This window comes from Bos mutus, chromosome 16 (genome assembly GCF_027580195.1).
Source record: "Bos mutus isolate GX-2022 chromosome 16, NWIPB_WYAK_1.1, whole genome shotgun sequence".
NCBI classification, from domain to species: domain Eukaryota; kingdom Metazoa; phylum Chordata; class Mammalia; order Artiodactyla; family Bovidae; genus Bos; species Bos mutus.
This window is the reverse complement of record NC_091632.1, coordinates 52,852,449-52,879,936: the sequence shown is the minus strand read 5'-3', so window position 1 is coordinate 52,879,936 and position 27,488 is coordinate 52,852,449. Positions and strand designations below refer to the sequence as shown.

The 27,488-nt window shown below is 40.5% G+C and overlaps 1 long non-coding RNA gene across 1 annotated transcript in view; it reads right to left on the bottom strand.

The window, feature by feature from the left end:
* LOC138991199 (uncharacterized) overlaps nt 1-27,488 on the bottom strand; it is a 45,509-nt gene that overhangs the window by 4,149 nt on the left and 13,872 nt on the right. The window lies entirely within an intron of this gene.

Genomic DNA, 27,488 nt, shown 5'->3' with positions numbered 1-27,488 from the left:
ATGCTCACAATAGCTCTGAAAATGACTATTATTAACCTCATCTTGTGGATGAGAAAACTGAACAAAGAGAGGTTCAGTAACTTGCCAGCAGTCGTGCAGCCAACAAGTGACAGAGCCAGGATTTAAATCCAGGGTGGCCTCTTCCTGGGGTCCAAGTCCTTTCCGCTCTGCCGTGCTGCCTCTCTGAGTTAGCGCAGGTCCAGTGGGACGAGCGAGGCCATCAGGCATCATTTGGATGCAGCAAAGGAGAAAGCCAAGGGGACCCTGTTCAGACAGTCATAAATGCTCTCCTCTCTCCCCTGAACATAATGCAGGGGCACTTGCAGGAAGAAGCAAGCCTCCCTTCCATCACACCCCTTAGGGGCTTGCTGAGAACAGCAGGATCACAGCACACTGTTTCCATCATGTTTCTCAGTCATCATAATGTACCGTCAGCCTTCAGTTACTCCTTAGTATCTGACTCTGGCTTTCCTGTTTCCAGAGACAAGAGGGCTGTAAAAATCCTCCCTACCCAAAACCAAGATCACAGATTGAAGAGCTTCAGAGCTCTCAGTCTCCACAGGCAGTGGAGCCAGCCTGTCCAAGTTCAACTATGCCTCTGCCACTTACTAGCTGATTAACTGGGGGCAAACTATTTCCCTTCTCTGTGTCTTGGTCTCCTCATATGTAAAACTGAAAATAATAACAGCACATATTTCACAGGGTCGTGGTGCAGATTTAACGAGGTAATAGACACACAGCCTTTAGATGATACCTGACCCTTAGAAAGGGCTTCTAGCTGCTGCTGCCATGTAGGCAGATTTTTGCTTTGCCTGTGACAATGATCCTGGGAGAGATTTCCTTGCTTCCCCTAGAACCACAGCGTGGCTGACCAGGAGCCCTGATAAGAACCTAGGAGATGCAGTTCTTATTTTCTCTTTGATACACCTTGGAAGGAGGCCTGGGTTCCTTCTTTTGTACCCATAGATTTATTCCTCATTTCAGACTTCTGCTTGTTGGGAAAGGCAAGGGGCAATGCTAGATGCCTTATGCCGGTAATGATCTTTAGTTTGAGAATGTAACCTACTTCACTTCTGACCGTTTATGATTAACGGTGTCGGATTCGTTATCTCCGAAGATTTAGCTTTGGGACCAGGGACCAGGCTTGATCACTCAAGAGCTTTTGTATAGCAGAGTTTGTTTGTTTGTTTTTTAAATTAATTTATTTAATTGGAGGCTAATTACTTTACAATATTGTGGTGGTTTTTGCCATACATCTGCATGAATCAGCCATGAGTATACACGTGTTCCCCATCCTGAACCCCCCTCCCACCTCCCTCCCATCCCATCCCTCAGGGTCCTCCCAGTGCTCCAGCCCTGAGCACCTTGTCTCATGCATAGCAGAGTTTTATTAAAGTGAAAAAGGGGCAGAGAAAGCTTCTGACACAGACATCAGAAGGGGGACAGAAAGTGCCCCCGTTGCTAGTCTGAGCAAGGGAGTTAAATACTTTTTTAATTGGTTATTACAATAAATCAAAAGAATGTCTCAAGGTTGTAAAGATCTTACTAGACCTACTCCCATAATTTACATTTTAAGATAACAGGATTAGCCAGAAGGTTTTCAGGAAGGAGAAACTGTCCTCAAGCAAGATAAATTGTTATATAATCCTCACTGGCTCGCTCAGTCGCAGAGTCCTCAGTCGCTCAGTCGTGTCCAACTCTACGACCACATGGACTGTAGCCTACCAGGCTTCTCCATTCATGGGATTTTCCAGGCAAGAGTATTAGAGTGGGTTGCCATTTCCTTCTCTAAGGAGTTCTCCATATAATCCTTAGTACAGAGTTTAAACTGAGTTGTTTATTGTGTAATCATCAGTTCTAGGCTTAAAGAAAAAAACGTTTTATGTGACTAAGACTAAGGAATGTAGAGGAAAAAAAAAAAAAGTTTGTCCTTTCCTCCTCCTTGAGAATTCCAGACCCCTATCTCCTCCTTGAGAACCCCAGACCCCTTTCTGCTCCTCCGGGGCCCCGGACTTCTTATCAACCTGCCTAGGGATGGACTCTCTCACTTCCTTTGCACTGGCCTTTTCCTGGCATCTATCATAACATTCCATTTTATTTCAGCCCATTTCAGGCTGTGGTTGTGTCCTATGTCCCACAATAGTTTCAGAGGATCCAAAAGAATCACTGAAATGAAGGAGCTTGACCTCAAGAACCTTTCGGCCTGATCCTTTCATCAGTCTTCCAGTTTCCTTTACATCTACAAGAATGCCTTTCTGATGGTGGTACCCTAGCATCTGTGTATATATTAGAAGAGTTTGCTGATGTTGGCAACATTTATTATATCCTGATAGCTGTAGTTAAGAAGCATGCCTGAGCATATGTTAAGACAATCATTTTTAATGTTTCTTTTTTTCTCCATTTATACCAGTGAAAAGATTTGAAAATATGTAATGAAATATTTCTGTAATATCTTGCCCAATATTTAAGAAATATTGACCCACCCTGATGGGCCAAGTGTTGTTCTCAGCACCAGAGAAAATACAAGTCCTCTGTTCTCATGGAACATGCTTTCTAGGGGAGTAAACAGCCAATAAACAGGCACTAAACAATCGGGGCAATGTCGGTGAAGTACTATGAAGAAAAAGGAAGAAGGGGCAGAGGAGGAGGAGGGAGAGGGGCAAAGAGGACCAGGTAATACAACAGAGAGTAAGTTACTCTGTTAAGAATCCACCTGCCAATGCAGGAGATGTGGGTCAATCCTTGGGTCAGGAAGATCCCCTGGAAAAGGAAATGGCAATCCACTCCAGTATTCTTGCCTGGGAAATCCCATGGACAGAGGAGCCTGGTGGGCTACAGACCCTGGGATCGCAGAGTCAGACACGACTTAGGGCTGAACAGCAACAGCAAGTTGTAGAAAAGGTGACCACACCAGGGCTATCTGAGGTTGAGGATGAGAGAAAGTCCTTTCTAAAGTGGTGACACTTAAGTTGAGACCTAAAAGAGGAGAGAGCTAGCCACTTAGACTCAGAGGAAGGGTCTTCTAAGAAGAAGGAACGGCAAGTACAAAGTCCCCATGGCAGAAAAGAACATGCTATTCAAGCCACAGAAAGCATGCCATAAAGCAGTAAGAGAGCAGGTCAGCGTAAGACTGCAGGTGTAGACAGGAACCAGATCCAGCAGGGCCTTGGGGACCATGATAAAGAGTTTGCATTTGATGGTGAAAATACATCTGCCATGTTAGGGGCTCTACCACACACTAGGCCCCACACAGAGATCTTTCTTTCCTTTGATCTGGCATACTCTTCCTCCAACTTTAACAACCATTTGTTACACCAAATTTTTCAGCAGTGCTAAAATAAAGAAGAAAAAGCATAGGAAGGAAGCAAGTTTTAGAGAAACTTTGCCAAATCTGGCATGGAAAGGGAAGAAAATAAATCTTTAGTCTGGGTGTGCCTGTGTTTAAAGCTGCAGTGGCTCTCATCTGGTCTGTTGCAAAGACTGGCTGGTGAACAGCAATTTAAGTTCCATTAGGTAACAGTTTCAATTGTTTTAAAGTAAATCACTGGTATCAGAAAGGCAACGTTTATGTTATAGACCCATTCAAAATCCCAGACGTAAGTCATCAATTAAATCAGATAAATAACATAGCTTTCTCCTGGTTCCTGAATCTGAATTTAAAATGAGATAAGGCTTGGAGAAGGCAATAGCAACCCACTCCAGTACTCTTGCCTGGAAAATTCCATGGATGGAGGAGCCTGGTAGGCTGCAGTCCATGGGGTCGCTAAGAGTCAGACACGACTGAGCAACTTCACTTTCACTTTTCACTTTCATGCACTGGAGGAGGAAATGGCAACCCACTCCAGTGTTCTTGCCTGGAGAATCCCAGGGACAGGGGGAGCCTGGTGGGCTGCCGTCTATGGGGTCGCACAGAGTCGGACACGACTGAAGCGACTTAGCAGCAGCAGCCGCAAGGCAAGGGCAGCTAAATTCTTAGTTATGACCCAAAAACTCAGAATTCAGTGTTCAGGAAGAAAACCTAGCATGAAAGTGTAATGTAAATCCCTCAGATAAACTACATATTAAATGATGCTTCAGATAATTGCTCTGTATAATTTGTTAGTTTAAGCATTAAAAGTTATTGCACCATTAAGACAATATCTATTTCTTATAGAATGTTGTTCAAACTCTTATTTTAAAGAGCTAACCAAACAATATTTATAAAATTAATGTCATTTACTTTTAAGGCCTTTACTTGCATTGTTTGCTTTAATTTATCTAAAGCTCTGCTCTGCTCTCTGTAACAGTCAACATACAAAGAATAAGAAAACCTTTTATAGCAAGGCCACATGAGAACTAGCACTCTCCTCACTGCAGTGAACAGAAGGGAAACCCCTTGATTTAGGAATAAGAACTTCCTCTTAAATGGCAGATTTAATTAAATAGCTAAATGGTAATAAAGCATTTGTCAGTGGACTATGTGATTACTTTGAAAGCAATATACTCCCCACATTCATTTTCTGGATGAGAATGTTAAGACTTACAACAGTTTAGGAAATAATATCCAGAACCATGCACTTTACAATCTCTAGCCAAGAGGAAGTCATCACACCTTCTTCTCTTTTTTGTAAAACGAATGCTATTCATTGTCCTACCATGTATTTGAAGCCAGGAAGCAAAGATCTCCCCAGATTTAGAGAATAAAATCTCTTTTCTAACAGTTCCTCTTAGAATGGGCTCCAAAGTGCAAAATAAAAAATACAGCATACATCTCTTCTCCATATTTATATCTTCTGTATTTACATCAGAAGTGAATTTTAATTTAGGAAGCACAGTAACTTGTATTTAAAGAACAAATTAGCCTCATTAGCTAGTACAAAATGCTGCTCCTCCAGCAATCATTTTGAGATTTTTTTTAAAAAATCAGATTAATCTCTCCTTTGCCTTCAGAATCCAATCTTCAGATGAAGGGACAACCTCCAGCCTTACATACAGAATATGGCAGATCAATTGTCGATTTCAGTCACTGGCTTTGCAGATACTGCTGCTGCTGCTGTTAAGTCACTTCAGTTGTGTCCAACTCTGTGCAACCCCATAGACGGCAGCCCACCAGGCTTCACCGTCCCTGGGATTCTCCAGGCAAGAACACTGGAGTGGGTTGCCATTTCCTTCAATGCAGGAAAGTGAAAAGTGAAAGTGAAGTCGTTCAGTCGTGTCTTGCAGATACTAGGAGCACCCAAAAGGATGGGAAAGATAAGCCATCTGCCATAAGCACTTACATAGGGAGTACACTAAAAGCAGATTTAAAAACGATCACCTCTGAGTGGAACTTGGCAGAAGAACAGACATCCAGGGAACTTTCTAGGTTCTGACAGATGAGCAGGTCCACTCAAGTCTTCAGTATTGAAGGGTCATGGCCAGGGTAAATCTAACTGCTTTGGAATGAAAAGTATGATCACAATGTAACTCATATTTTCCCAGCCATGCCCTCCTTTTACTCTCCTAAAAAGTTACTTAAATAATCTCATAGCTGTTCTTCCCAAGAAATGTTCCTTCTTGTAAATGGCAGTCCTCCATTTTGAACTATAGTGTATACTTTTATGCTAATTACACTGTAATAATTCTTGACTCATAGGTAAAAGGTCCAGGAAAATACCCTTACAGTAATTTAAATGCTCCCCTGTTGCTACTCTTTTAAGCCAAATCACACAGCCCGTTTTTCTCATAAATCAGCATTTCACTTGTGAATCACTGTTGTTGCTCTATGCTGATTTCCCTCTAGTTCCTCTATAGCTGTCTGCTCCCAGGATACACAGACCTGAACACAATATTCCAGGTGTGTTTCTGCCAAACGCACTAAATTACACCACCTCTCCCTCGTGATGTGACGTCTCCACACACACAGCCCCAAATCACATTACCTTTCATGGCATATTGCAAACATATCTCATTTGTTGTCCACTCTCTCTTGATCTCTCTGGAATTACTGTCTTCTGGATTTTTCCCCTCTTGCTGCTTACTTCTATAGCTTGTTTTTTTTTTCCCTCCAAAGCACTGGGGTTATACCTGTCTGCCTTAATTCTCATTTTATGTGATCCTTTTTCATACTTTAACCTCTGAAACCTTGAGGAGCATTTCACTTTATTCACTTGAGTGTTTCCAGGGCTTCTTGATTTAATTTCAACTGTAAATATAATTAGCATGCTGTTTACATTTTTTCTGGCTTATGAATGGACCTGCTTAGGAAAAAAAACAGAAAAAGTGATAGTAGATTCCCAGGGCCCTTCCCAGCACCTCTCCTACTGGGACAGCCCCAGAAAGAGCAGCTAACTTTCTCCAGCTCAGGGCACGGCTGCTTCAGTCACTCTGCACCATTTTGATGGACTGCTGGGTCCCCCCACTCATCAGCCAATTTGGAGCTAGAACAATTACAAAAGATAACAATTACCGAATGCAGCCTGTCATTGTGAAGATGGAGGTTGAGAGAAGGAAAAAGAAGAAATGGCCCAAATCTAGAGTCAGATGATAAAAAAAAAAAAAAAGACCTCTGCCCTACTGTGGGAGTGGGCATATTCAGGGGGACTCTGAAAAGCAAAGAGACTCCTAGGTTTGAGGAGGCAAAAATGCAGACCTGCTTTTTCAGCAAGCATCCAGTTCATTTTGTGGTCTAGTAACCAGATTCATGATTGCTGAATATCATGATTGCTTTCTGTTTTTGTTCTTAACAGATTATAAGAGTTCCTTACAATGATGCTCTGATATTTAAACAATTACTCTTAAGTTACTTCCTTATGTCTTTAACTATTTTTTTTTTATCATTTAAATATATTTCACTTGGATTTTTAAAGTGAATACAATGACTGACTGGATCTTTTTTGCAATGATCACAAACATGTAGAACACCATGGTCCATCATGGTGTCTTCTTTGGGCTCAGTAATTCTAAGTTCTTGAAATTTCCCTAATATAACTTTAGCAATTATCTCAAAAGCACCACATACCTTCTCCATTTCCAGTGAAAAGACCTAAAAATGAGACACTAATCAATGAGTGAGTACTGTGTCTCAACTTGAATGGTTACAGTGCTATCATAAAAACATCATAAGAAAAATAATATGTATTTCTATTTAAATTTAAATTTAATTAGATTGATATACAATTTAATGTATTTTTTACTACAGGAGCCAGAGAACAAGAAAGGCAATTTTTTAAAACATGGGTCGATGGAAGAAATCATGTCAAAAACTAGAGGAGCTTAATAAAGAAATTCTTCCTGGTGCAGGTTGGACATTCATCAGAAAGGAGGGAAAAAAATGACCTAAAAGAATGGCTGCCAGGGAAAACTTTTTCATATTTGGGGGCAGAAGAGAGAAAAATCTCATTAGAGGATCTGATGAATATTTGACAAAAGTCTTATACCTTATTCCTCTTCAACTTTTTTTCTGTCCTTGTAAAAGAAGGAAAAGGAAGGGGGAACCACAAAAAAGTCCAGCTGTCTCTGAGCAAATACAAAAAGGAGGAAAAGGTTTTCAGATGGGAGATGTCCAAGAGAGATGAGAATTAGGAAGGCAGTCAAACGTCCTCTGTCAGGTGAACAGAAAATAGATTGTGAAGCTCTTGAAACCAAATCTTACTGGACCCCTGAAGGAGCATGCCCAAGCTGGAAGCTTCCATAACACCTTGCACAGGGCTGCAATTCCACAGGCAGAAGGAAGTTAAATATTTTCTGTCTAAAACAGAATGCAATAACTCTAAATTGGAGGCAGAGGGATCCTGATTGCTGGCTTTGTCCTTTTCTGGTTGTGCAGCCCTGCTTAAGACATTTGATCTCTCCCTGAAGGAGATCAGCCCTGGGATTTCTTTGGAAAGAATGATGCTAAAGCTGAAACTCCAGTACTTTGGCCACCTCATGCGAAGAGTTGATTCATTGGAAAAGACCCTGATGCTGGGAGGGATTGGGGGCAGGAGGGGAAGGGGACAACAGAGGATGAGATGGCTGGATGGCATCACTGACTCGATGGACGTGAGTCTCAGTGAACTCCGGGAGCTGGTGATGGACAGGGAGGCCTGGCGTGCTGCGATTCATGGGGTCGCAAAGAGTCAGACACGACTGAGCGACTGATCTGATCTGATCTGTATCAGCTTTCTCCTCTGTTCAAATATCCTCCCCCACAGGGTTGTAGTAATGATCAAATGAAATCATGGAAGTGAAACATCAAACTTTACACAGAAATTAGATGTTTTTCTTAAGGTTTCACAAAAATTGGAATGTTTTATTGTTACTAAGAGTGTTTAGAGTTACTGTTAACTGCCACTGGAAAATTTTCCGTTTTACATTCACTAGTCTTACACTGGTGATATCAACACTTTTGTTTTCAAGCAGACCAAAAAAAAAAATAGAAAGAATTTAAAATTTTATGGGCTTCACGGGTGGCTCAGTGGTAAAGAATCTGCCTGCCAATGCTGGAAATCCAGGAGATGTGGGTTTAATCCCTGGGTTGGGAAGATACACTGGAGGAGGGCATGGCAATCCACTCCAGTATTTTTGCCTGGAGAATCTCATGAACAGAGGAGCTTGATGGGCTACAGTCCTCGGGGTCACAAAGAGTTGGATGCAACTGAAGGAACTGAGCATGCACAATAAATGAATATCAAAGAATTTTCGCTAACAATTAAAGGACTCTCTGGAGATTGTACAAAGATAAAGATATATTGATACATGAAAAGAAGCTTGAGAATAGATGAATACAGTCTTAGGATCAAGAGTATATACACTATCTTCATTGCAGCACTATTTACAATAGCTATGACTTGAAAGCAACCTAGATGTCCATTGACAAATGAATGGATAAAGAAGTTGTGGTATACATACACAATGGAATATTACTCAGCCATAAAAAGGAATGCATTTGAGTCAGTTCTAGTGAGGTGGATGAACCTAGAGCCTGTTATACAAAGTGGAGTCAGAGAAAAATAAATACCTTATATTAATATATATATAACATATATTCCATATCAGTTCAGTTCAGTCACTCAGTGATGTCTGACTCTTTGTGAACCCATGGACTGCAGCACTCCAGGGTTCCCAGTCCATCACCAACTGCGGGAGCTTACTCAAACTCATGTCCATTGAGTCAGTGATGCCATCCAACCATCTCATTGACTGTCAACCCCTTCTCTTCCCACTTTCAATCTTTCCCAGCATCAGGGTTTTTCCAATGAGTCAGTTCTTCACATCAGGTGGCCAAAGTACTGGAGTTTCAGATTCACATGAGTCCTTCCAATGAATATTCAGGACTGATTTCCTTTAGGATGGACTGGTTGGATCTCCTTGCAGTCCAAGGGACTCTCAAGAGTTTTCTCCAACACCACAGTTCGAAAGCATCAAGTCTTCAGCACTCAGCTTTTCTTTATAGTCCAACTCTCACATCCATACATGACTACTGGAAAAACCATAGCTTTGACTAGGTGGATCTTTGTTGGCAAAGTAATGTCTCTGCTTTTTAGCATGTTATTTAGGCTGGTCATAGCTTTTTTTCCAAGGAGCAAACATCTTTTAATTTCATGGCTGCAGTCACCATCTGCAGTGATTTTGGAGCCCAAAATAATAGAATCTGTCACTGTTTCCATTGTTTCCCCATCTATTTGCCATGAAGTGATGGGACCGGATGCCATGATCTTAGTTTTCTGAATGTTGAGCTTTAAGCCAACTTTTCTACTCTCCTCTTTCACTTTCATCAAGAGGCTTATTAGTTCTTCTTTGCTTTCTGCCATAAGGGTGGTGTTATCTGCATATCTGAGGTTATTGATATTTCTCCTGGCAATCTTGATCCCAGCTTGTGGTTCATCCAACCCAGTGTATCTCATGATGTACTCTGCATATAAGTTAAATAAGCAGGGTGACAATATATAGCCTTGATGTACTCCTTTCCCGATTTGGAACCAGTCTGTTGTTCCATACCCAGTTCTAACTGTTGCTTCTTGACCTGCATACAGATTTCTCAAGAGGCAGGTAAGATGGTTTGGTATTCCCATCTCCTGAAGAATTTTCCACAGTTTGTTGTGATCTACACAGTCAAAGGCTTTGGCATGGTCAATAAAGCAGAAGTAGATGTTTTGCTGGCACTCTCTTGCTTTTTCGATGATCCCAAAGATTTTGGCAATTTGATCTCTGGTTCCTCTGCCTTTTCTAAATCCACCTTGAACATCTGGAAGTTTACAGTTCATGTATGGTTAAAGCCTGGCTTGGAGAATTTTGAGCATCACTTTGCTAGTATGTGAGATGAGTCCAATTGTGCAGTAGTTTTAACATTATTTGGCATGGCCTTTCTTTGGGATTGGGATGAAAAGTGACCTTTTCCAGTCCTGTGGCCACTGTTGAGTTTTCCAGATTTGCTGGCATATTGAGTGCAGCACTTTTACAGCATCATCTTTCAGGGTTTGGAAGAGCTCAACTGAAATTCCATCACCTCCACCAGCTTTGTTCATATTGATGCTTTCTAAGGTCCACTTGACTTCACATTCCAAGATGTCTGGCTCTAGGTCAGTGATCACACCATCGTGATTATCTGGGTCATAAAGATCTTTTTTGTACAGTTCTTCTGTGTATTCTTGCCACCTCTTCTTAATATCTTCTACTTTTGTTAGGTCCATACCATTTCTGTCCTTTATTGAGCCCATCTTTGCATGAAATTTTCCCTTGGTATCTCTGATTTTCTTGAAGAGATCTCTAGACTTTCCCATTCTATTGTTTCCCTCTATTTCTTTGCATTGATTGCTGAGGAAGGCTTTCTTATCTCTCCTTGCTATTCTTTGGAATTCTACATTCAAATGGGTATATCTTTCCTTTACTCCTTTGCCTTTAGCTTCTCTTCTTTTCTCCACTATTTGTAAGGCCTCCTCAGACAACCATTTTGCCATTTTGCACTTCTTTTTTCTTGGGGATGGTCTTGATCACTGCCTCCTGTACAATGTCATGAAACTTCATCCTTAGTTCTTCAGGCACTCTGTCTATCAGATCTAATCCCTTGAATCTGTTTGTCACTTCCACTGTACAATCGTAAGGGATTTGATTTAGGTCATACTTGAATGGCGCAGTGGTTTTCCCTACTTTCTTCAATTTAAGTCTGAATTTGGCAATAAGGAGTTCATGATCTCAGCCACAGTCACTCCTGGTCTTGTTTCTGTTGACTGTATAGAGCTTCTCCATCTTTGGCTGCAAAGAATATAATCAATCTGATTTCGGTATTGACCATCTGGTGATATCCATGTGTAGAGTCATCTCTTGTGTTGTTGGAAGAGGGTGTTTGCTATGACCAGTGTGTTCTCTTGGCAAAACTCCATTAGCCTTTGCCCTGCTTCCTTTTGTACTCCAGGGCTAAACTTGCCTGTTACTCCAGGTATCTCTTGACTTCCTACTTTTGCATTCCAGTCCCCTATAATGAAAAGGACATCTTTTTTTGGGTGTTAGCTCTAGAAAGTCTTGTAGGTTTTCATAGAACTGTTCAACTTCATCTTCTTCAGCACTACCGGTTGGGGCAGCTCTCTCTCTTTAGTTGCTAAGCGGTGTCTGACTCTTGTGACCCCATGGACTGTAGCCTGCCAGGCTCCTCTGTCCATGGGATTCTCCAGGCAAGAATACTGGCGTGGGTTGCCATTTCCTTCACAGACTTAGATAACTGTGGTTAAATGGTTTGCCTTGGAAACAAACACAGATCATTCTGTGATTTTTGAGATTGCACTCAAGTACAATTGGGTGCACTGCATTTCAGACTCTTTTGTTGACTATAAGGCCTACTCCATTTCTTCTAAGGGATTCTTTCCCACTGTAGTAGATACAATGGTCATCTGAATTAAACTCACTCATTCCAGTCCATTTTAGTTCACTGATTCCTAAAATGTCGATGTTCACTCTTGCCGTCTGTTGTTTGACCACTTTCAATTTACCTTGATTCATGGACCTAGCATTCCAGGTTCCTGTGCAATATTGTTCTTTACAGCATTGAACTTTACTTCCATCACCAGTCACATACACAACTGGGTGTTGTTCTTGCTTTGGCTCCATCCCTTCATTCTTTCTGGAGTTATTTCTCCACTCTTCTCCAGTAGCATATTGGGCACTTACAGACCTGGGGAGTTCATCTTTCAGTGTCCTATCTTTTTGCCTTTTCATACTGTTCATGGGGTTCTCAAGGCAAGAATACTAAAGTGGTTTGCCATTCCCTTCTCCAGTGGACCACATTCTGTCAGACCTCTCCACCATGACCCGTCCGTTTTGGGTGGCCCTACACGGCATGGCTCATAGTTTCATTGAGTTAGGCAAGGCTATGGACCATGTGATCAGATTGGTTAGTTTCCTGTGATTGTGGTTTTCAATCTGTCTGCCCTCTGACAGATAAGGATAAGAGGCTTATGGAAGCTTCTTGATGGGAGAGACTGTGGGGGAAACACAAATTATGAAATGTTCCAAAAACTCGAACCTGAGCCCAATCAAGCTTAGAGCTCTAAACACTGGTTTACAGGAAATACAAAGATAGAGGATACAAATTCAGGTTCAGAACATTCTAAAGACAATTGATCTCATTTATCTCACTAATCGATGAAATGAAAAGGAGAGAATAAAACAAACTTGAGAGACATAAGCAGAACCTTGTTTGGATCCTTATTGGAACGAACTAACTGCATAAACATACCCTTGACATAAGCAGGGGACCTTAAAGAGAGTAGAAATTAGACGATACTGAAGAAATAGTTATTACATGAGGGTCATTGGGTTAAAATTGACAAAATATTAGTAATTGTTAAGTCTGATTAATGGGTACCTGAGATCTCAGTATTCTGGACTATTTACTTCTTTTGTATGGTGGGTTATGTTTCTCATATTAAAACATTTTTTTAAAGGAGGTGATCCATACTTCAGTGAATTATCAATCCATGTAACACAATGATAGATACCAGCACAATAGTTTTGGGGACTAGACTGTAGCTTCTTGGCTGATCTGAAAGTTCTAGATCACAAATCACCAAAAATAAGCTCATTTCTAAACTGCAATGAAAAAATAGCCCAACAATCTCTATACAGACCTACTCTTCTGTTCCCCCCCCAAAAAAATTCCACTTAATTTTTAGCTGTCTGTCCTTCTCTCCTTTCCCACTTCCAACAGACTGAGCAGAGTGGGTCATTATACAGTCGTGTCATTGCATCTTGATCAGTAGAACACAACCTTCTGTGATGGGGCTAGGGAGAGAAAACACTGTCTTCTCACAAAAAAACCTTGGTACTTAGTGCAGCAACTGATGCTCATGACCCCAAGGAGGAGCTGGGGCTGAGGTCTGGTTAGGGACATGTAGTTGATGCATGAGCAAAATGAATGCAGGGAAAGTGGAAGAAGATGGTGGTTGAATATAAAAATCTCTCAATTCTTGACATTAATATATAATTTTCTCTTGAATTTCTGTTTAACATTCTAAATGGTCTTATTTTAGATGATTTGCTTTATTTTTATTCACCACCTCTCCAACATAATGGATATTGTTTTAAGCCTAGGAAAAAATATATATCCCAGGTTGCCATGTGCAGAGACAAGAAGCTGCCCCAGGGACAGAGGAGAGGCATAATGTAGAGCAACTGTTTGAAGGCTGGAATGAAAGCACGTGCTGATGTCTTGGAGTTAGAGAAGGAAAGGGATATTTACATAAGAGGAGACGCCAGTGAATCGGAAAGTTCAATGTGCTTAGAAATAGATAGTGGCTGGGACAATGATAGAGGAATCACATTGCTGCAGCAGATTGCATTTTTCATGTTTCATTTTCATTTAATTCCTGGGAAAGGCAGAGGCTCAAAGGAATGACTCATCGTCATCTTCATCTTTCAGAAAAACTTTTGCCGACCCCTCAAATGCCAAAGCCTGGAAATACCCAGGCTTTTGAATTCAAAAATAAGTTGATCACTTTTCATAAAGCCTTTACTGACTAAAAACAATGTTCATCTGAGTTTCAGCCACAAAAACCATCATTTTTGTGTTTTGAAAGAAGAGTAAGCCCTCTTACCTCCTCTTCTATCTCTTCGTTGTGCTGTCACAAAAGCGCAGTTAACAAATTAAGGTACTTCATCAGTTTTAATCAGAAACATTTTTTGTCATCTCAGTTAAAAAAATGAACTAAAGGTAAGTGATAGAATTAAAGTTCTGAATAATAAGAATAGTTGAGTTGGGTTCAAAATGAGGTTATAACGAAGTAGAAGTAAAGGAGAAATGGAAATCAAACATTTAAATAAGTTTAAACAGTTTCTTTATTAAATATATGTGCAATGTGCAGAACCATCTGGAAACAACGACAGTATGTTTTAATGGTCAAGAACTTGACATCCAATGAGAAGTAAATAACCCTTGTAGTTTTTAAGTCTCAAAGCACATATAAAGCATTCACTGCATTATATTGATTATCAATAGAAGCTGATGATACTGATTTTTAGTTCAAGGTAAACTGGGAAACCTAAAGGATTCTGGATGTACTTGAGGACACAGAGTGGATGCCATCCAACTGAACTTTTTCATCTACGGTTCACTTTGTGGGGAGGAAGTTGACTAAAACCTATGTGTCAAGTTTGAGGCTTTAGGGAGAACTGAGACCTCATGCTCTTTGTTTCTTCCTAGTAGAAAATTAGTGGTTAATATGGAAGGCAATCATTGATTTTTAAAAAAATTCTGAACATTGTTATTTCATTTATTCAACAAGGATTTATAGAATGTCCTTGTTGAGAACATTCTATAAGAACTTATACTATGTTCAATAAACTGTTCACATAGACTTAAGAACCCATTTCTTAACCGTTTGTTATGTTATTATTTTATAAATAGGTAACAGTTTGTGGCTTTCCCATAATATGAACAGACCTTTGTTACAATAAAAATATTAAAAGAGAACAGTGATTTCTAGCTACCAACAAACAAGTTGCTTTGTTCTCTCAACTTTTTAGCTGATATTAAATGTCATTACCCAAAAGATTCGACTATATTGTATTTTTAATTTGAGCCCAAATTATAGCATTTTAGATGAGATTAGAGCCAAGTCCCATTGGTATTTGAAAGTGGCAATATCATGATTTCTCCATATTATGTATTCCAGCATTTTTTTTTCTCCTTTCCCAACCTGTTCTGTAGACAGGTTTCCAATTCTGTACCATGTCTTCAAGTGTGATTCTGCAGGAAATTTCATATCATTGGGAAATAGTCATTATATTTCAGAAACAAATAACCCTCCAATTTGATAAAAAATTTTGGTTTAAATACAAAGTGCATTTTTATCTCCAAGAATTTGACCTTTATTTCTCACAAAGCTCCTATGAAGAAATTCCATTCATAAATTTTATCTATATCAGAACAACATTTTCTAATTGGCTCTTCTTTCAAATCTGTATTTATCAATTATGGCTTTCTCAGGGAAATTCTAATTTGAAAAAAAAGCTGCACATTCCACGCTTTAACAGTTGGAGGCGGATGTCCTTAAGGATGGGGGGGAAAAGTTCTTTTTTAAATGGCACATTTACTAATTATAAAATGCTCTTATCTCTCTGCAGCCAAAGCCAAAATGAACATGTGCCTTGTACTAAGAAATCCCAGGATTGTCACAACTTGTGCCAGCTGTTGAGGTTATGACACCTGTGCCAGCATCGCCAGCTCTGCCCACTGTCATCTGTTCCAACTGTTCCATCTGCACTATTTGTACCAATTCTCCCATTTCTGCATCTGTACCTTCTGCAGAAACGTTTCCAACAATGCCAGCTGTGTCATTGGTGCCAAATATGCCAGATGTTCTATTTGTCCACCCTGGGCCAAATCAATGCACTTTTGTGCTCATTAGTTTTAGCTGGTAGATTCTATTTTACAATTTTTTGATATGTATTTAGATTTAATCCAGGCAAAAATCCCCCTTACAACAATTTTTACATCTATCTATCCATCCTTTGCTGCCACGACTCTTTTATCTAACAACATTCAAGTTGGTCCATGCCGTCTTGATCCTATTAAACCAGTTTGTGATAACCATTTCAACATTAATTGTGGTAGGGCCTTTCCCACACAAGGTAAAACCATGTAGAAGAAAATATTGCAAAAGCCATGGAACACAACGATAAATTGGCAAAGTCATTAAAAAAGAATCAACTTTGTTCTGATAAACAAACTGAGAATGCTCAAAAACCAATATGTTGTGCCGATTAGAGTAATCTATGGCATAATGTTCTATCAGGCTGCCTTTAGTGGTGTTGTAATTGACAGAGTTACACGTGCGAATCAATGTGTATGTCATACACTCCCAGTTTGTGGGTTCTGCTCTACAGAGTACTAACCAAGGGTACACATGGGCGATAGGGCCAGAACCACTGCATTTACTCCTTCCTGGTAGAACTAAGCAAGCTCAGGAGCTTGTCCCCTGACCAGAAGCTAGTTTCTCCTTCCTCTCTCAAAGGTCAATTCTACCAGTACCAACAGAAACCATTCAATGAATAAGAATGCTATTTTAGCTTTAAATTTGAAAACAGAAGTATCTTCAAACTCACAAAATCATTATTCTGTACCACCACAAATCAAAAAGTAATGTGTTTCTCTTTTCCCATTCAGGAAAGCCTTTTTTAAGGAGCACAAACACTCCATCTCACGTTCATGCCTCTCAAATCATTTTCAAGTGAGAAGGATGAGCCTAGATGTTGTCATTTGGAAACTGATGCTTTACCAGAAATGTGAGGTCCAAATAACACAATGCTACCTCCTCTTTTTTCAGCCTGGATTATTTAACTCACACTTTGCAATGATGAAAGTTCCATCTATGCACTAATGCTTGAAAGTATTAATGATGATGTTCTTGACAACGGAGATGTCAGCTCATGATTACATCCAAATATGTGTACTCAGTCTATACACATGATGAGGTACAGTGAGGAAATGTCCCAACAGCCTTATTTGGTTTTCAGAATCCTTGCAGAAAATACTAAGCTTTCACGGTGAATCACCAAATCATCCTAAAATAGAAGAATTTATCTAGGTCATAGGCTGAACATCCTGGTGACATCATTTCTTCCCAAAGGTCTGGATGCTAAGGCTCTTGGACATACATGGACAATGGTGTCAGAGTAGGCCAGTGGGCCCATAGTGGGAGACACCCTCCATTCCATAACATTTCTCCCTCCTAAGGTCACTGACTATTTCTTAGTATCTCAAGCCCTTCACTCTTCTACCCAGATTTTACCTGTTTCTGACCTTTTCACTCTCTACCTTTCCCTAATCATCTCTGAACATGGAAAGAAGGTTGAATAAACATCAATTAATAAGATAGTGGCTTTCTATCAAAATATGCCCTGTTCCTAGCTTGAGGGGATTCAGCTTGAATCCGCTGACTCTACTTCTAGATATGCTGCATACTTTTTAATTCTAATTTCCCATGATACTAGATGCCAGGAGGGAACATCCTTAATTAGGATTAAAATAGTTTCATGACTTGTTGGGAGTGTACCCTGTACCTTCTCAGAACATCTTAATTAGTATAACTTCTGCTCCCTGCTGACAAAGATGTTTCCGATGTTTTGGTCCAACATTTTTACCACCTTCGTTGATGTGAGTCATGGGAATACTTGGAGGAATCCATAAACTTCATAGTTTCATGGAGAAGAGAATGTTAGAAGTGTCAGGTAGACATACACAGCTGAGAATATTTTCCACCACCTATCTGTCCTCTTTTTCATAAATTTTCAATACATGGCCATGAGAACACCCAGATTTGCAGATAGAGAATAGAAAATCATACATTTCAAGGTTCCAGTGGTAAAGTAGAAAAAAAGACCTGAATGATTTTAAAATTGGCTTTCATTGCATATAGCCTCCCCTTTAGGACTTTGTTTCTCTGGAATGAGTAAGTCACCCCAGAGAAGAACACTGCCCATTAATCCTCTAGCCATTTGGAGTAAAAGAGTATACTTCAGTCCTCTTAAGTTTCTTGGGTATTTTAACCACCTACATCTCAATCTCACTGTCCACACTTTCGAGTTTGAAAGGAGAATGGCAAGTCTTAACTATGTAGCTGCATCATTGTCAGATGTATAAGTATCATTCTTTGAATCATAAGTATCCTAGCAGTTGTTTGATCAGTATTTATGAAATATTACAAAAGATAGCAACTACTTACCCTGAGGTGCCATGGCTCAACTGATACTACTACCATCATTTTCATCATTTTCTCACTCATTTCTACACTATGCAAGGATAGAAAGAATAAATGACTGCACCAAATTAGGAATTTATAACTCACGAAGTTACTGAACCATCAAGCAGAAAGGAGCCTTAGAGACTCACTAATCCAATCAGAAAACAGAACCTCAAACTCACACAGCTAATTAGTGGTGAAATCAAGTCTAGAACGAACCTATTCTCAGGTTCCTCATCTGTAAAATGGAGATGTAAATGATAGTGTCTAACCCGTAGAGGTGCTGCGAAGGTTAGATGAGTTAATGGGTAAAAAGCACTTAGAACAGGGTCTGAGAGATGGTAAACATCATTATCTTCACTAGAATGTTTGAGCCTGTGTGATTTTCACTTCTCTAGGATACTAGCCAATCTTGCAAATCTCAGCAAGTCACACTTTTATCCTTGGCTATAAATCATATTATTTCCATGTTTTTATTGGCTAACAAGTTTGTCTTAAGAAATAAACAGTTGTAAATGAGTCTGGAATTAAACAATGGCCCAACTACTTGATTTTCTGTATCTACCTTGCGCTCAGTGCAGACATTCAGTCAATGCAAAGAAGTCTGAGATGCCCATGTTAATGGAAGGAACAAAATCTATGATTAAGCGAGACCAATAAATGACACAAAACAACACTATTTGGCTTTTGAGAGAAAGCACACTTTTAATCAGTAGCACGCTCACATATACTCATGGTGTTACTCTCGCATTACCTCTTTGGTGCCAACCAAGGGCATGTGGGTCTTTGCCAGGCACTAGAAAGAATAAGGCCACAGGGATTCCAGAAAAAAACCAGAACAACTCTATTCCGAATACACTGAGTTAACCGTGTTGGGAAATTGGGAGAAGACAGAAAGGAAAGTATTGTAGTTACATAATAAAGCTAATGTCTCATATTTGTAAAACACTTCACCTTTCTCAGTATTTTGTTGTTGTTGTTCAGTGGCTAAGTCATGTCCAACTCTTTGCAACTCTGTGGACTATAGCCCACCAGGCTCCTCTGTCCATGGGATTTCCCAGACAAGAATACTGGAGTGGGTTGCCATTTCCTTCTCCAGGGGATCTTCCCAACCCAGGGATCAAACCCATGTCTCCTGAATTCGCAGGCAGATTCTTTACCACTGAGCCACCAGGGAAGCCCTCTCAATTTTTTTTACCGTCATCTTGATTCTAGGCATCAGTATTTGGTGCCACATTAAAGTCACCTGGGTGAAAAGGGTTTGAAAAATAGGCTGCCAGACCAATCGAAATAGAATCTCTTGAGGATGAAGACCACGCATCTTTTTCTGAGTCATCAGGCACCAGGATGGTGAAGAGACTAGTCTTATAAAGTTAGTAACTACACATCCCCCTTCATTAAAGCAGCCACCTAATATAGAAATTTAATTTTAAATTAGTTATTTAGAACTTCGGAATTTTGAGCTTTAAACACAAAATATTACTTCATTAGCAAGGTTTGAATTAAGCTGGGTTAACTTTTCCTTTCTAGGCTTCTGTTTTCAGATTCATTTCTTGCCTATCTCAATCCATGTAAGCTGGACTGAATCACGAAGCCAGAGACAGAACATTAGCTCCTGAGTTTGCTCCATATGCTCCTGTAGGAGTTTGCCTCGTTGTTAACCTTGTTACAACTCAAGATCCATCATAACAAGTGTTGCAATGAGTGATGATACAGATGGAAGCGTGTTAGAGAGATAGGTCACAGCGCTGGTATTTAGTGCTATCACAAACATGCAGCGATACCTCAACCTCATTCATAGTATCATAAGTATGAATCCACAGTGTGTGGGACATACACTAGCCAGCGTTTATCAAGCAAACCTTTCAAGTCATGTCTCAAACAGTCCGTAGAACTTTTGTGCATCAAAGCAGAGTTTCCCAATCTGTGAGCAATGGTACACTTGTGTGCCCAGATGGCTCATGGCTGTGCCAAGACAGTGGCCCCTTCATCCTGGGGGTAGCCAGAGTTTCTACACTTGTCTTCAGACATTGGCAGCCTCATCCCATTGGGCATGTGAATATTACCATTTTCTGCATACATACATGAAGAATGCTGGAGACCTCTGAATGGCACAAACCATACACTGGGGCACTCTCTAGACAATTTTTTTTTTTTTACTTTGTTTAATATCCCAATTCTTTATTTTGGAAATTAATACAAAGCAGCTATCACCTGTGACTATCATTTTGTAAAGGAAGGGGATTGTTGAGCTGCGTGTTTCTAACATACTTTCATATTAAAGTATTTACATCATGCAAAGGAGTACAGTCCAAACTTATGATACCAATAACATATTTTATTAAGAAAAATTAAACCTTACTTTCCGATTTTTGGTTCGAAATATTTCAGTCCTATTGAAAAACTGAAATGATATCACAGTGAATATCCATATTCCCTTTACCCATTTTCACACATTGTTTACATTTGGCCACATTTGCTTGATTTCTGGGCTTCCCAGTTGGTGCTGGTGATAAAGAACCCATCTCCCAATGCAGGAGACAAAAGAGACACAGGTCCAATCCCTGGGTCGGAAAGACCCCTGGAGGAGGGCATGACAACCTTCTCCAGTATTCTTGCCTGGAGTATCCCATGGACAGAGAAACCTGGCGGGTTATGGTCCACAGGTTTGCAAAGAGTTGGACATGACTGAAGTGACTTGGCATGCATGCTAACTTTTCTTTCTGTGGAGCCATTTGAAAGTTGCAGATGCCATGACTCTTTATCCCTAAATACTCTGTCATGCTCCTCTAAGAAAAAATTTCCCAAAACAACCACACTTTCTCCACCACCTCAGCTTAAGAACTATGGAACCTTCACACTTGAAGCAGACCAGATGGTGCATGCCTTTTTGGTAGATATGGTAGGTAGGCTTGGTACCATTGTTCCACCTAAGAAAATTAGCCTGAGTTCAATGTCATCTGATAAGCAATTCATATTCAAATTTCCCCAGTTGTTTCCAAAATCTCCTTTATATTAAAAGACTTTTTTCCCCCCTATCCAAGATTCAATCCTATCCCATATATTGCATTTAGTGGTTACATCTCTCTGGTATTTTTTAAATCTAGAACAATCCCCCCCACCATGTGTTTTCAAAAAGTTATTTGTTTTTCACTATGTTGACTCTTGAAAAATCCAGGAGGTTGTCTTATAGAACATTCCACATTCTGGATTTGTCTGTTTACTCACACTTAGATTCAGTTAGAAAGGGCATTTTCAAACTCCTGAACATATACGAAAGACTAAGTGAATACATTGACCTTAAAGGAGAAACCCTCTTCACAGTCTCTATTTTAGTCCCCATGGAGTATCAGTAACTTAGTTGCAGGATGGGACTTTCCACAGGCCAGCATTAGGTAACCATTATCCTACAGAATAAAAATGATTCCACTATAGGCCATCTGCCAACATATGGTACCATTGGGAAAAGATGCCAGGTCTTCAAAAGAGTGGCTTAAGGTTCCACTGAGGTTCACTTATAGGCTTTAGAGCAGTTGCTCATTCCAATAAGGGTGTTAGGCTGAAATGGTCTTATCTCAGCCTAATATTCTCTGCGAAATGTGCTACAGCCCAAGGTCTACTGAACAGTTGATAAAAAGAGATGAATTCAGCACCTACTGACCTGCGGAGGCACCCCACGCAGTACTGATGTTCCAGATCACCTAAGGTAGGGTTGGAGCCAGGCTGGCATCACCCATCTGCCTGCTCCCTGAACTAGCTTGGTGAACTCGCTTGGTGCCAGAAATATCCCAAGTCTGCTGTGCCCCATTTGTTGCAGAACTTTTCAGTCATGGATGATACAATAGAAACTCACTCAAGCTTGAGCATCACCAACTCAATGGACATGAGTTTGAGCAAACTCCTGGAGATGGTGAAGGACAGGGAAGCCTGGGTACTGCAGTCCATGGGGTCACAAAGAGTTGGACACAGCTTAGTGATGGAACAACAACAAACAAGCTTGAGCAAAAAGTGCTACAGTGGGTACCTCGACTTTTATCAAGGCTTTCCCTGGTTATGCTGACTAGGATTATACTGTGTGACCACAGAGTCCAGGCCAGACCCCAGGCAGGGCCACTGTTTCCTCCTGGGGGCAGAGAATGCCTCCACTTACCAGGCTTTGTGGGGCTCTCCTCGCAGGGGAGCCATCTTTCACTCCATTGGGTATTCCCCCTCCACCATACAAGGTGCATTGAGCACGGGAAGGGGGAACTGCAGTTGCTTCTCTCTTTGTGGCTGGATGGTCCACTCCCCTCCTGAGTCCTCCAAGTCTAGCCCTCCCCTCCACCTGGGGCCAGGGGTATAGAACAGACACAAGAGCACTGTGCACACAAGTGTCACAATGCAGATGCCAACTTGCTTTATTTTTTTTTTCTGCTTTCTGTAGTTACTTTAATTAACTTATTTTCAAGTAGTCACATGTACAACATCCAAATTTAAAAGGTTAAAAAATAGTTGTTGTTGTTGTTTAGTCACTAAGTCATATCTGACTCTTCTGTGACCCCATGAACTATAGTCCATCAGGCTCCTCTGTCCATGGGATTTCCCAGACAAGAATACTGGAGTGGGTTGCCATTTCCTTCTCCAGGGGATCTTTCCAACCCAGGGATTGAACCCATGTCTCCTGCATTGGCATGCGGGTTCTTTACCACTGAGCCATGTGTATATAGTAAAAAGCAAGTTTTCTATGGTTCTGCCCCTTTGATACCCAATTTTTTTCCAGAAGATGATGATTATTTCAAATATCTTATAAAATACACAGGTTAGAACATTTGTATGTGTGCCTATACCACTTGTAAACATGTGTGTGTTTGTGTGTATACATGTTTTGGCTATGGTTTTTCCTGTGGTCATGTATGGATGTGAGAGTTAGACTCTGAAGAAGACTGAGCACCGAAGAATTGATGCTTTTGAACTGTGGTGTTGGAGAAGACTCTTGAGAGTCCCTTGGACTGCAAGGAGATCCAACCAGTCCATTCTGAAGGAGATCAGCCCTGGGATTTCTTTGGAAGGAATGATGCTAAAGCTGAAACTCCAGTACTTTGGCCACCTCATGTGAAGAGTTGACTCATTGGAAAAGACTCTGATGCTGGGAGGGATTGGGGGCAGGAGGAGAAGGGGATGACAGAGGATGAGATGGCTGGATGGCATCACTGACTCAATGGACGTGAGTCTGAGTGAACTCCGGGAGTTGGTGATGGACAGGGAGGCCTGGCGTGCTGCGATTCATGGGGTCGCAAAGAGTCAGACACGACTGAGCGACTGATCTGATCTGATCTGATGATTTGGTAGAACATTATAGACACTGCCTTACATCTTTTCACTTCACACTAGATTTTGGAGATTCTGCCACATCTGTGCATTTGGATCTGCCAATTATTTTCCATAGCTGTATAATATTCTTTTGTATGCTTGCATCATCTGTCAGGAGCCACATTACTGACAAAATGGAGGCACGGCCCCAGCCCCCTCTCCTCATTCCGCAGGCACAGTACTGGGATGAAGGAGTTACGTTTTGTGATTCTGACTTGTTCTTTCCTTTCTTCAGTTGAGTTGGCTGGAAAGAATGTTAAGGTGCTTATTGTTCTTGAGAGAAACATGAGAAAGCACAAAGCCTTCTGCAGTTGTGCCTAGAAAATAATCTATAAAGTAACCATTGACATTTATTCAAGGATTTTTACAAAGAATGTCCCAGGATGAGCACATAGGCCACAGTTTGAGGCCATGGGAAGGATTGTTATCTGAGATCTGTTTGGGAGGGAAATGTTTATGGCAAAGGAAGTTTGCTGAGTTTAGGGTTTAAGAATAATTAAGAATAGTTAGAAGCTTTTTTAGGAGATAGTGAGCTTAGGATACTAGGGACAAGCAGGATTTAGAAAGATAAATGAACTGAGGAATGTGGTATGCTCCGAGACATAAGCATGAGTTACAATGTAATCACAAGTAAACACAATTCTGAGAGAATCACTGAAGCAGGAACTCTGTTTGAAGGGCAACAAGGAGATAATAAATCTGGGTGAAAGGGAGCCGAAAATGTAAAACCTCTGACCTAATGCTTTTGAAAAAGTATAAACGAGAACCTGATGCTTGAAATAAACATGTAGTCCAGTACCTCGAGTCAGAGGCTGCATCATTTCCCACTGACACCGCTCATCCCTTCAGGCAGATCCCCTGGCTGCTGGAGCTGGACTCCAGCAATCATCCTTTTTCTATCAATGTCAAACCAATGTATGTTCAGGTTGCTTTAACCTTTTGCTATCACAGACAATTCTGCCATGAAAAACTTTTCATGTGTGTCGTTTCTTACAAGTACTAGTTGTAACAGTCATAGGATATTTCTGGAAGCTAAATTGCTGACTTAAAGTCCATGAACATTTTACATTTTAAAAAATATCTCACATTTTGAATGTTGTTGTTTTGTTTAGTTGCTAAGTCTTACCTGACTCTTCACGACCCCATGGACTGTAATCTGCCAGGCTCCTCCGTCCATGGGATTTCCCAGGCAAGAATCCTGGAGTGGGTTACCATTTCATTCTCCACGACCATCTTACTTTGAATGGACACTCATCTGCTTCTCAAAAGGATTTGCCCATGACTTAAAATAACAAACTCTTCTTTCCTCAGTTACTCCACTTCAGGCTGACTGCTCCAGCATCTGTTTCGGGCCATTCTAGAATTCGCTTCTTCCGCATCACCTTGACTTAGGAACCACGGAGCCATCAGTCTTGAGGCAGATCAGATGGTGTATGCCTTTTCCAGGGAATGGTTGGTAGATGTGGTAGGTAGGCTTGATATGGTGATCAGTTAGATGGGAGCAGTGTCAGAGGGGAGAATCAGTTGCCCTAAAGGTTTCTAGCTTGACAACCCAAACTAAAGGTTGGTGCTATTAAATAATAAAGAGTTCTGAGAGATTAGGTTTGGGATGGGGCAGATGAGCCAGTAATTAATTCACTTATCTTTCACTTTACCTTTTACAGGTTAAAAAAATAGAGTCAAGATTGAGACTTAAATAAGTGGATAATTCTTGGGAATTCATTATACAAAAAGATCAAATTTAGGGGAGCTTATTTTCTCAGATCCTACTGTAAGATTGTCCACTCTGCTATTTTATGATCAGCATTTGTGTCTGTTTTAATAATGACTAATTTGGGGGAAAATTAAAATAAAATATGGTTATAATATAAACCTTGAACAAAACACATGGTTTATTATTTCAACTGCGAGACAAGGAGCCACCTGCAATCTAGTGATAGCCTGCCCTAACTTCCCACCTGATGAAACTTACAAACCGCAAATTATAAACAATAAAACCATATCAAATGTCACCATCTTCTTTACAGAACACATGAAACCGTGGTCAAATCAAGGAGACACATTTGTTGGTGTCACTTACTTGAACTTGCATCCTTCACAGATTTCTCAAACTGATCAGATTCCTTGTAGTGGAAATCCCCGAGTTATTAACAACACAGCAGCACAAGTCTGTGAGACTGAGTTCTGAACCTTTTATAATAAACAACATTGCACTCCTCTCTAGCCCACCCTTTAGGCTGTTTCACTAAAGCCCCCAAACTGAGACTTCTGGCTGCTGATCTCTGGAATTCTGTGCATCCCATGTGATAAGATATTACTTGCACAATTCAACTTACCTGTCTCAGAAATAAGCATAGGTGTTCATAAACCCTTCGAAGGCAAACACTGTATTAGAGACCCAACACCTAATACACAAGTGTCAGACAAGGAAGATGTATCAGGTGATAGGGCTGCCACAACAAAATACCACAAGCTGGATGGCTTGAAACAACAGAAATGTGTTCTCTTACAGTTCTGGAGGCTTGCAGTCCCCATTCGAGGTGTCTGTACAGTTATGCTCCCTTAGAAGTTTCTAGAGGAGGATCTTTCCTTGCCTTTGTAGCTTCCAGTGGTTGCCAGCGACTTTGACGTCCCTTGATTTGTGGCAGCACACCACCAATCCTGTCTTATTGTCTCAGGTGGTTCTCCTTGTGAGTCTGTGTGTTGATCCAAATGTCCTTCTTCTTATAAGAACACCATGAGACTTCCCTGGTGGTCTAGTGGTTAGGAATCTCCCTTCCAATGCAGGGGATGTGGGTTCAATCCCTGGTGGGGGAACTAAATCCCACAGGCTATGGGGCAACTAAGCCCATGCTTCACAAAAATAGAAGCTCAAAGACCCAGTGCAGCAAAAAACAAAGAAAAGAATACCAGTCATTGGACTAGAGTCTGCCCCTAATCTAGTATGACCTCATCTTAACTTGATTACATTTGCCAAGACCCACTTTCTAAATAAGGTCACATTCACAGGTAACAAGGACTCAAACACATTTTTTTGGAAGACATAATTCATGACAGAAGGAAACTGCAGCTTTTTTACTTCTTTATAGTAAAAGAAGACAGAAATGGTTTTTAATAAACCCAGAAGGCTACAAATTTTCTTAAGAAAAAATTTTAAGTTATATGTAATAGAGATTTTATTATAATTTTAAGATACACCCTAAAATTAAAATATATAAAAATCTAAACATGTTATTAGCAGTATTTGATTTTATTTTGAACTTTTAATACAAGTCAAACGTGTTAATCGGATTGATGAAGACTTGCAGAGACAGAAACACCATATGGTGACACTTGGGTAGATAACTGTGCAGACATGAAAGTGGGAGTGAAAACAATTCTTTGGGCCCCCAAAGATTAGATATTGGCAGTAATGCTTTTAGCACCTCCAGAGATTATCAGTCATTTCAAACATTTAAGACTCCCATTGCAGAAACACAGCACCTAGAGTCAGAAACCCAAGGTTATACAGATATTTGCAATCTTATGAACTGTCCTCAGGTCAAGCCTGAGAAGAGCCTCATGTAACCAGACATTGGGTCTGGATGCCCAGACCAGATCTGTGATCTACAAAAGCAAAGACAGCACTCCAAGCTGCTTTGAAAAGAATTACCATAGGTGTTAGCTTTCACACAATCACCTCTTTCAGCAAAACCAAATTGCTCTATCACCTTTCAATCTGGATCATCATGGTAAAATGCTTTCAAAGCAATTTGCAGTGATTTGCATCTTGAGACCACACCCTGCCTGGATAGTCACTTTTACAACCACCGTTTTCTCACAGAGCTGAAAGGGTGAGGATTAGCCCCAGGATACTGGGATCTTGAACAGATGGATTTGTGTGCGTGTGTGTGTAGTCACTTCAGTCCTGTCCTACTCTTTTCGACCCCACGGACTGTAGCCCACCAGGCTCCTCCATCCATGGGA